This window comes from Amia ocellicauda, chromosome 12 (assembly GCF_036373705.1).
Source record: "Amia ocellicauda isolate fAmiCal2 chromosome 12, fAmiCal2.hap1, whole genome shotgun sequence".
Taxonomy (NCBI): domain Eukaryota; kingdom Metazoa; phylum Chordata; class Actinopteri; order Amiiformes; family Amiidae; genus Amia; species Amia ocellicauda.
Genome location: NC_089861.1, coordinates 38,562,561 through 38,570,663, shown reverse-complemented (window position 1 = coordinate 38,570,663; position 8,103 = coordinate 38,562,561). Strand labels below are relative to the sequence as shown.

Here is an 8,103-nt window from a genome sequence, read left to right as displayed (position 1 = left end):
ATTAATAATTTTAAGCACTCTTGCTATTAGAAATAACTAAGATGAAGGCCTAAACTGGCTATCTAGTAACTGTTTAAAAATAAATGGTTTTCCGTGAGTGTGCTAAAGAAATGAACTTCTCATTTCTGTCATTACAGTGAACTAACTGGAATACGTACAGCATACACCTAACAATTGCTAAGAATTAAATGCTTTTCTTTATGAAATGTAAGATTAGTGCTCAAAATAATTAGACATCTATATTTCTAACTGGGCTTGATTATGTTGACTGTTTATGGCTGTGCTTTGCCATTAATTCCAGATTTCACCTTGTTCTCTATGGGTTGGTTTCAGAGCATGATTAGCACTAGTTTAAGTACATTACTCAGAATATGTCACTCACCATTGTTTGGTATACAAAATGATTTAGCCTGAAGGACAATAAAGCATTGGTATATAGTACTATACTAGGCTAGCAAAAGTAATTTACCCATGTACATAAACAACCTACAGTCTGAATTCAACCTTCTTGGCTCTGACTCACATGTACCAACTTTTAAAATCTCAATTTGACTTACTAGTAAAAGTTACAAAGTGAGAGGGATTTAACCATAGACAAAGAACGATAGGTTGCATATGCAACCCCGGTTATCTGAGAAAAGAAGGACTGCCCAAGGGGGAGGGGTTTTCAGCGTGCATCGCTGGAACGCATCGAAGACTTTTGTCTATCAAAGCTGCCATTGGCCCTTGTGCCCGTCACTCAAACAGGACCCTTCCACTTCCTGTTTGTATAAAAGGTGACGTCTGCACAAGGACTTCCTCTTTTTGCCGGGAGCTTGAACTCCTGCGCGAGCTTGCAACCCTTGGGCAGTGCTTGTTTTCTCAGATAACCGGGGTTTCATACGCAACCTATCGTTATCTTTCGAGTCAGAAGCACTGCCCAAGGGGGAGGTGTTACAGTATAACCAAACCGTCGCAAGGGAGGAGGCAGCGAGCTGGTAAGAGAGCCTGCCCCGAGGCGAACCTACTAGGAGCCGTACCAACTCTATGATAGAACCACAGGGGCCCCTTGGGCCACATCTGGGCTGCTCAGACGCGAAGACCACAGTCACGCTGAACTGGGAAGAAATAAGCAATGGTGTATCCACAGGCAACAAGACCTTGTGCCTACCATGAAGCCTAGTAATAGCAGTCTCCTGCTCTACTAGCAGGGCTAGGAGCAGGGCCAATACCCAGACCACACCATATAAGCACAGGTCGCAGTCCGTTGAGCCCGTGCTCAACATACAGCGGGCTACCCAGACTAGATAGCCACTGCTGGATAGTTCAATTACGAATAATGGAACTATATACACAGTGGACCAACAAGAACCAACTCAAGTGCCTTCCGCTGGACACCGCAGCAGTGGCCTCAGCACTAGCATAGCTAGGGCGGGGCCACAGACTGCTGGCAAAGGAACTATATACATAGCGAAGCACGAGTGCCCTCGCTAACAACAGGAGCAGTTGTCCATTCTAAACTTAATAAGGAGCGGACAAGCTCAACTGTATATTCTAAAGAACTATATACACTGCGGGGCGCAGGAGCCAGTTCATGCACCACACACATGACACAGGAGCAGGATACCCACTGCGGAAGCTAGCGGCAACAGATGCTCTACTGATGTCAATAAATGAACTATATACACAGCGGGGCACAAGAGCAAACTCAAAGCCTACTGCTGAATACAGCAGCAGCGGCCCTCAGCACAGCTAGTATAGCTAGGGAGGGGCCAAGGCCTGCTGACAAAGGAACTATGTACAATGGCGGGGTACACGTGTAAAAAACACATGCACTCCCACCTATAGAATGAACTGTATACAAGTCACAGTCCGGTAGGAAGGGATAACGGTTCTGCATTGCTTTTCCCAAGCATGCTCAACAGGGGCAGACAGGGATAGAAAAGCCAGGAGCCAGTGCCTAACAGGCTACTGCGACTCAGCTGAAGCCAACACCGGATTCCCAATAGAAGGAACTGGGCCCGTCACGTCCAGCCTGTACAACCGAACAAAGGTGTGTGGCAAGACCCAACTCGCAGCCGCACAGATGTCTGCCAGTGGGGCGCCTTGGAAAAAGGGCCCACGACGTGGCTACACCTTGAGTCGAGTAGGCCACCAGGTGTTCAGGCACTGGGGCTCCAGTTGACTCATAAGCCGTGGTAATGGTGTCCACAATCCAGTGCGAGAGGCGCTGCTTTGAAAGCGCCCGGCCACAAACAATTGGTCCGAACATCGAATGTCCTTGGTGCGCTGCAAATAGCACCTGAGAGCCCGCAGCAGGCACAACAGGTGTAGCCTACTCTCCTCCTCCGAAGAGAAGGGTGGAGGATGGAAAGCCATCAACTCAATAGGCCTGTTGATATGGAAAGGAGACAGCACCTTCGGGAGGAATGCAGGATTAGGTCAAAGTGTAACCCTGGAACCATCTCCTGCAAAACGGACACACACAGGGTGAACAGACAGGGCATGTGACTCGCTGACGTGATTGCCAGCAAAAATGCCGTCTTCAGTGACGCAAACCTTAAGTCATATGACTGCAAGGGCTCAAATGGGGCCTTAGAAAGCGTGTCCAGCACTACATTAAGGCGCCATGCGGGCAAAGAAGGAGCGTGGGTAGGCCTCTGCCTACGTGCACCTTTCAGAAACTGCGCTGCTAAAAAATGAGGGTCCGGAGGCTCGCCATCAATCCTGACATGACATGAGGAGAGGGCGGCTAAATAAACCTTGAGCAGCCAGTAGGGCACAGATCTGGTCCATCTTGGTGCAGCATCTCGCCCCCTGTCTTTCAGGACGTGACTAGGACCCCGCGGGTCCGGTCCCTGACAGAGGGGGCAGATCACGTCACCACTCCAAGCCGGTAGCATGCGGTGGCCACACGTGGCACAGCAGCGGGGACGGGAGGAGGAGGAACGGGGTCTCTCCATACCGTCAATACCACGCTCGATATTGTTATTTTATATATGTTCCCTTGAAGAGTGTAGAAGGGTTTTCTGGTCTCCTGATGGAGGCGTGGGTTCAAATCCCACTCCTGACAGATTGATTTATAGCATCACCAATGCTAGGAATTGCAAAAGTGTTCTTTTCACACTTGTGTGTAATGCATTTTGCAGCCAAATTACATAAACATGAGGAAATGCCTGGCAGAGACACTCCTTTTAATGGCCGGTTAGCTCAGTTGGTTAGAGCGTGGTGCTAATAACGCCAAGGTCTTGGGTTCGATCCCCACATCGGCCAAGACCGATCGTAGGTGCTCATCCGTCTAGTTCGAGTCCTGTTTTTTGAATGTTTGACATGAAACTCCCTGAAGGCAAGCGTAGTAGTGCACTTAAGCAGTGGTAGGATCCACAAGACTTCATCAAGCCGTGTCAAAGTCGGCCATCTACATGCACACGGGAAAATGTCCTTTCGCCGCTTTGCTTTTCTCAGAACACTTCATTTGCATTCTGTCCTCTGATAGTTTCAACTCGTGTGCTCCTGCCAATTCCTTATTACACAGACTTGGAGAGGGAAGCAATGCCAGTGGCTTCAAGAATCAACGCAAGTTTCATGAATGGCACATCTAAGCCATGGTGCCAACCAGACATTGAGCTGTTGGTCAGCTCGACTCGGTTGCATAAGTGTTGAAAGTCACGGATTCCCGCAATTCTGTGGCCGCATTCTCAAGGCTATCTTCTATAATACACCTCTCAAAAAAATAAGGGAACAAGTAATCATCACAGCATAATACCAAGTCAGTTACAGTTCAGGCATATTAATCTGTACAGTTAGGAAGCCTAAGCGGTTGTGAATCACTGTCTCTTGTTTTGGTGCAAATGAAAGTGACAGCAGGTGCACCGGAGACAACCCCAAAAAGGGAATGGTTTTGCAGGTAGTGGCCACAGACGATTGCTCTCTCCTTATGCTTCCTGACTGATTCTTCTCTAGTTTTGCCTTTTGCTAGTGTCCTTGTCACTACTGGAATTATGAGGTGCTCCTTGCAGCCCATTCAGGTTGCACAGGTAGTCCAGCTCCTCCAGTATGGCACATTCATCCGTGCTATCAGAAGAACCAGAAGGACCAGTATCTGCTTTTTTGTGCGAGGAGGAACAGGAGGAGCATTGCCTGAGCCCTCCAAAATGACCTCCAGCAGTCTACTGGTGTGCATGTTTCTGACTAAACTGTCAGAAACAGACTCTATGAGGGTGGCACGAGGGCCCGTCATCCTCTAGTGGGACCTGTGCTCACAGCCCAGCACCGTGCAGCTCGATTGGTATTCGTGAAAGAGTGTGGAGGCACCGTGGTGAACGTTATTCTGTCTGCAACATCATCCAGCATGATCGGTTTGGCTGCTGGTTTGGAGAGAAACACAAAGTGCCCTCTGTGTATTCACTATGCAACCATCAACAACTCTGACCTGGTCATATATATGTCCCAGGGCATCATCCTGTGTCTGGTCCATAGCGAAATCGGATACCCGGTTGAAGGCGGGATCCAGTGTCGGGCCTTCCACTGGAAGAAGGAGAGAGGAGGTGAGTCCCAGAACTCGTTCCTTCCCCTGGGTCCAACAGGGTACTGTTGGCTGCTACACGACTGGAGTCAGAGGGAAGGCTGTCCCTGCCCCTCTCATCACCTGCAGTCACTAATGGTGATCGGTCCCCAGAGACATGTCCCAATTGTGCCCCAGCCAAATCAGACAATGAGAGCCTAGGATCTTTAATATTGGACAGAAATTCAGAGCCTCTGGGTTGTCCTCCGGTCCCATCTTTGGAATCTGCAGACCTGCCCAAGCCGGGTTTGCTGTGGCCACAGCAGGGTTAGGTGCAGGAGCTGGTACTTGAAGTTGCTGGACAAGCGTCTCGAGAGTTTGTTGTTTTTGAGCCTGCAGCTTCACCACTGGGGCCAACAACTGTTCCACTGGAGACGCCTCCATAGCTGTCCTTCCGGGTACAGAGTTCAGGGTAAGTATGTCACAAAGCTTCCCCACATTGGCCACCAAATGTAAATGCCGGACACAATAAACGGAGAGAGTCTCGGGTTCCGGCGGTGTCCGAGCTTTATTGGGGTTCACAATAGTCCAACAGAAAAAAACACAAAAAGGGGAAAACAAGGCAAAACCAGCACACAAAACATCCACACAAACAGGGTGCTCCGGGCAGTCACAATAAAGTCTCCCTCGGGGAAGGAGAGGGATTAAATAGATGAAGCACACCTGCCAATGACGTCACAGTCGCCTCAGTGATCATTGCCTGCTCACAAGCTGTCTGCGAAGCAGCGGACAACACGGCTGCAACACATGAGCACCTAATTAGTGTGCGTCAGCAGCAGCCATGCCGTGACAGACAGTGTCCTGCCAAAATCACAATAAGATGTATAAAAGTACAGAAAAACAAAATGTAATAAACTATAAATGATCTTTAATACATAGAACTAAAGAAAATAGGTTTAGTGTTTACAGATTCCTTTTTGGAAATACAATGACATGCATTACAAATGAGTATTTACATTTTATTTACAGCTGGTGCTCATGTGTCACTGTGCCCCTCAGGCTGTGGCAGGCGGTGACATATTGGGCAGCCAGGGAGGCTGTGTGTCCCTCCTCCAGGAGGACTGACCATTTTTATTTTTTCTCAGTTTTGTCAAAGGTAGGGTGGCATTCATTATTTTGTTAAGGAATGTGTCCCTTATTTTGGGCATATTTATTGCATTGCAGGAGGAAGTGCAACTCTCTCTCTCTGTCTCTTTCTCTCTCTGTGTGCGTCCGTCTGTCACTGGAGGCGTTTGTCGTCCCCGTCCAGTGACACCCTCTTAACTCCCCCGGCCCCCTGGAGCGTGACCTACAGCCGAAGGGAGCGCCTGAGGGCTGGTTGGAAGCATCTTGGACTCGGGTTCCTCTTCATCACCAGAAGGGGGAGCCGGAGTAGATTCCTGCAGAGATTGACACTTGTTTTTTTGTTTCAGCAGAAACAGTGCGGAGGCGACCCAAATCCTGCTGGGGGGAGGTGTTTAAAAAAAAAAAGTTTTATCTTCTTCATAATGACATTATCCTTCAAGAAAAGACAAAGGGCATCAGATGATCAATACGTTAATACATCTCTTATAATCTCTCTTTAAAATACCAACTATTACAATGTTAACCATACATAAACAAAACAACCTATGCTTTTGTTTTTAATGTTGCTAGATCTCACAGTGATAAAATAAGGAAGATATGGTTTAACCAAAAAAGTTGATAAAACATTTCTTGGCAGAGCGCAAACAGAGGACATGTAAATAGGCTGACATTAAATTAAAGATAAGATTCTAAATAAGCTATCTTTTCTCTTCAGTCATGATGAGGAAAAATTGATAACTTGAATAATTTCATTCAGAATGACAAAGTTGCTCAATGTAAGCGCATTTTTCAGAGTAACGTTAGTACAGCTTCCTACAAATTGTCTGATAGATAAGATTAAAAAAGAAATCAGCTATCGGCTATGTTACAAATGAGAATTATACTATTAATATTGTACATTTATGATCATTATGTTTGTAGTTTGGATATGTCGATAATATATTTGACAGTAAATGGGTTTTATACGGTGTGTCCAAAAAAACTAAACAAAAACCCATCCCAATTTGCGTTACGTGATCGGGACCACTCCGTGGACCACAGTGCCGAGGTCCGGACCACTCAGTCGCTGTGGTCCAGACCTTGGACCAAAAAATGTTACAACCCCTACTGCTCCGCTGTGTCAGTTGTTTCTGTAACTGAATCACAAAACTGGGTTTTGATGTGCTCCCCACGTGCGTGTTTACAACGTCACTGAAGAAAAAAAACATCGAATCTGGAACACTGACGAGAATTGGAAGAAGCCGTGGCTGTGGCTAACTGTCTGTGAGTAGTATAGATGGCAGCATCACTTATTTTGAGAGCCGGAAGTCCCGCCCTCCCTATGTACCTTTGAACTGGAACTCCTCTCTCCTTCCCAGCACCCCCCTGGGTTACTCTTTGACCCTCCCTCCTTATGTACCATTGAACCGGAACTCCTCTCTCCTTCCCAGCACCCCCCTGGGTTACCATTTGACCCTCCAAGAGCCATCTTGGATGATATCGGCCATTTTGACTGATATCGGCCATTTGTAAGGTCATAGGTCATCTGGTAAGATGGTAGCCATTTTGTTAGGGTGACATCCATCATGGTGAATGTCCAAGGGCACCTCACACTGCTGGTGTGGAGGTGTAATGTTTAATAGCATAAACTGTGTTTTTAAGGTTATATTGTTTTATGATACTGTTTAAGTAAATAAAAAGAGAATAAGAAAAGTTTTAAATACATATATATATTTAAAGTTATATTGTTTTATGCTACTATTTTAGTAAATAAAAAGAGAATAAAAGTTTTAAATACAGATATATATATAATCAATAGGTTATATTGTTTTATGATACTGTTTTAGTAAATAAAAAGAGTATAAGAAAAGAAAAGTTTTGTATTTTATTTTAGGTTATAATGTTTTATGATTTGTTTTAGTAAATTAAAAAATAAGAAAAATAAAAGTTGTATATACACTCACCTAAAGGATTATTAGGAACACCATACTAATACTGTGTTTGACTCCCTTTCGCCTTCAGAACTGCCTTAATTCTATGTGGCATTGATTCAACAAGGTGCTGAAAGCATTCATTAGAAATGTTGGCCCATATTGATAGGATAGCATCTTGCAGTTGATGGAGATTTGTGGGATGCACATCCAGGGCACGAAGCTCCCGTTCCACCACATCCCAAAGATGCTCTATTGGGTTGAGATCTGGTGACTGTGGGGGCCAGTTTAGTACAGTGAACTCATTGTCATGTTCAAGAAACCAATTTGAAATGATTCGACCTTTGTGACATGGTGCATTATCCTGCTGGAAGTAGCCATCAGAGGATGGGTACATGGTGGTCATAAAGGGATGGACATGGTCAGAAACAATGCTCAGGTAGGCCGTGGCATTTAAACGATGCCCAATTGGCACTAAGGGGCCTAAAGTGTGCCAAGAAAACATCCCCCACACCATTACACCACCACCAGCAGCCTGCACAGTGGTAACAAGGCATGATGGATCCATGTTCTCATTCTGTTTAC

General features: G+C 46.1%; 1 non-coding gene across 1 annotated transcript; it reads left to right on the top strand.

Annotated features, from left to right (window-relative positions):
- The first annotated feature begins 3,178 nt into the window (after positions 1-3,178).
- Positions 3,179-3,252, top strand: trnai-aau (transfer RNA isoleucine (anticodon AAU)). The gene has a single exon. It is a non-coding gene; the product is annotated as a tRNA-Ile (tRNA).
- The last annotated feature ends 4,851 nt before the right edge of the window (positions 3,253-8,103 follow it).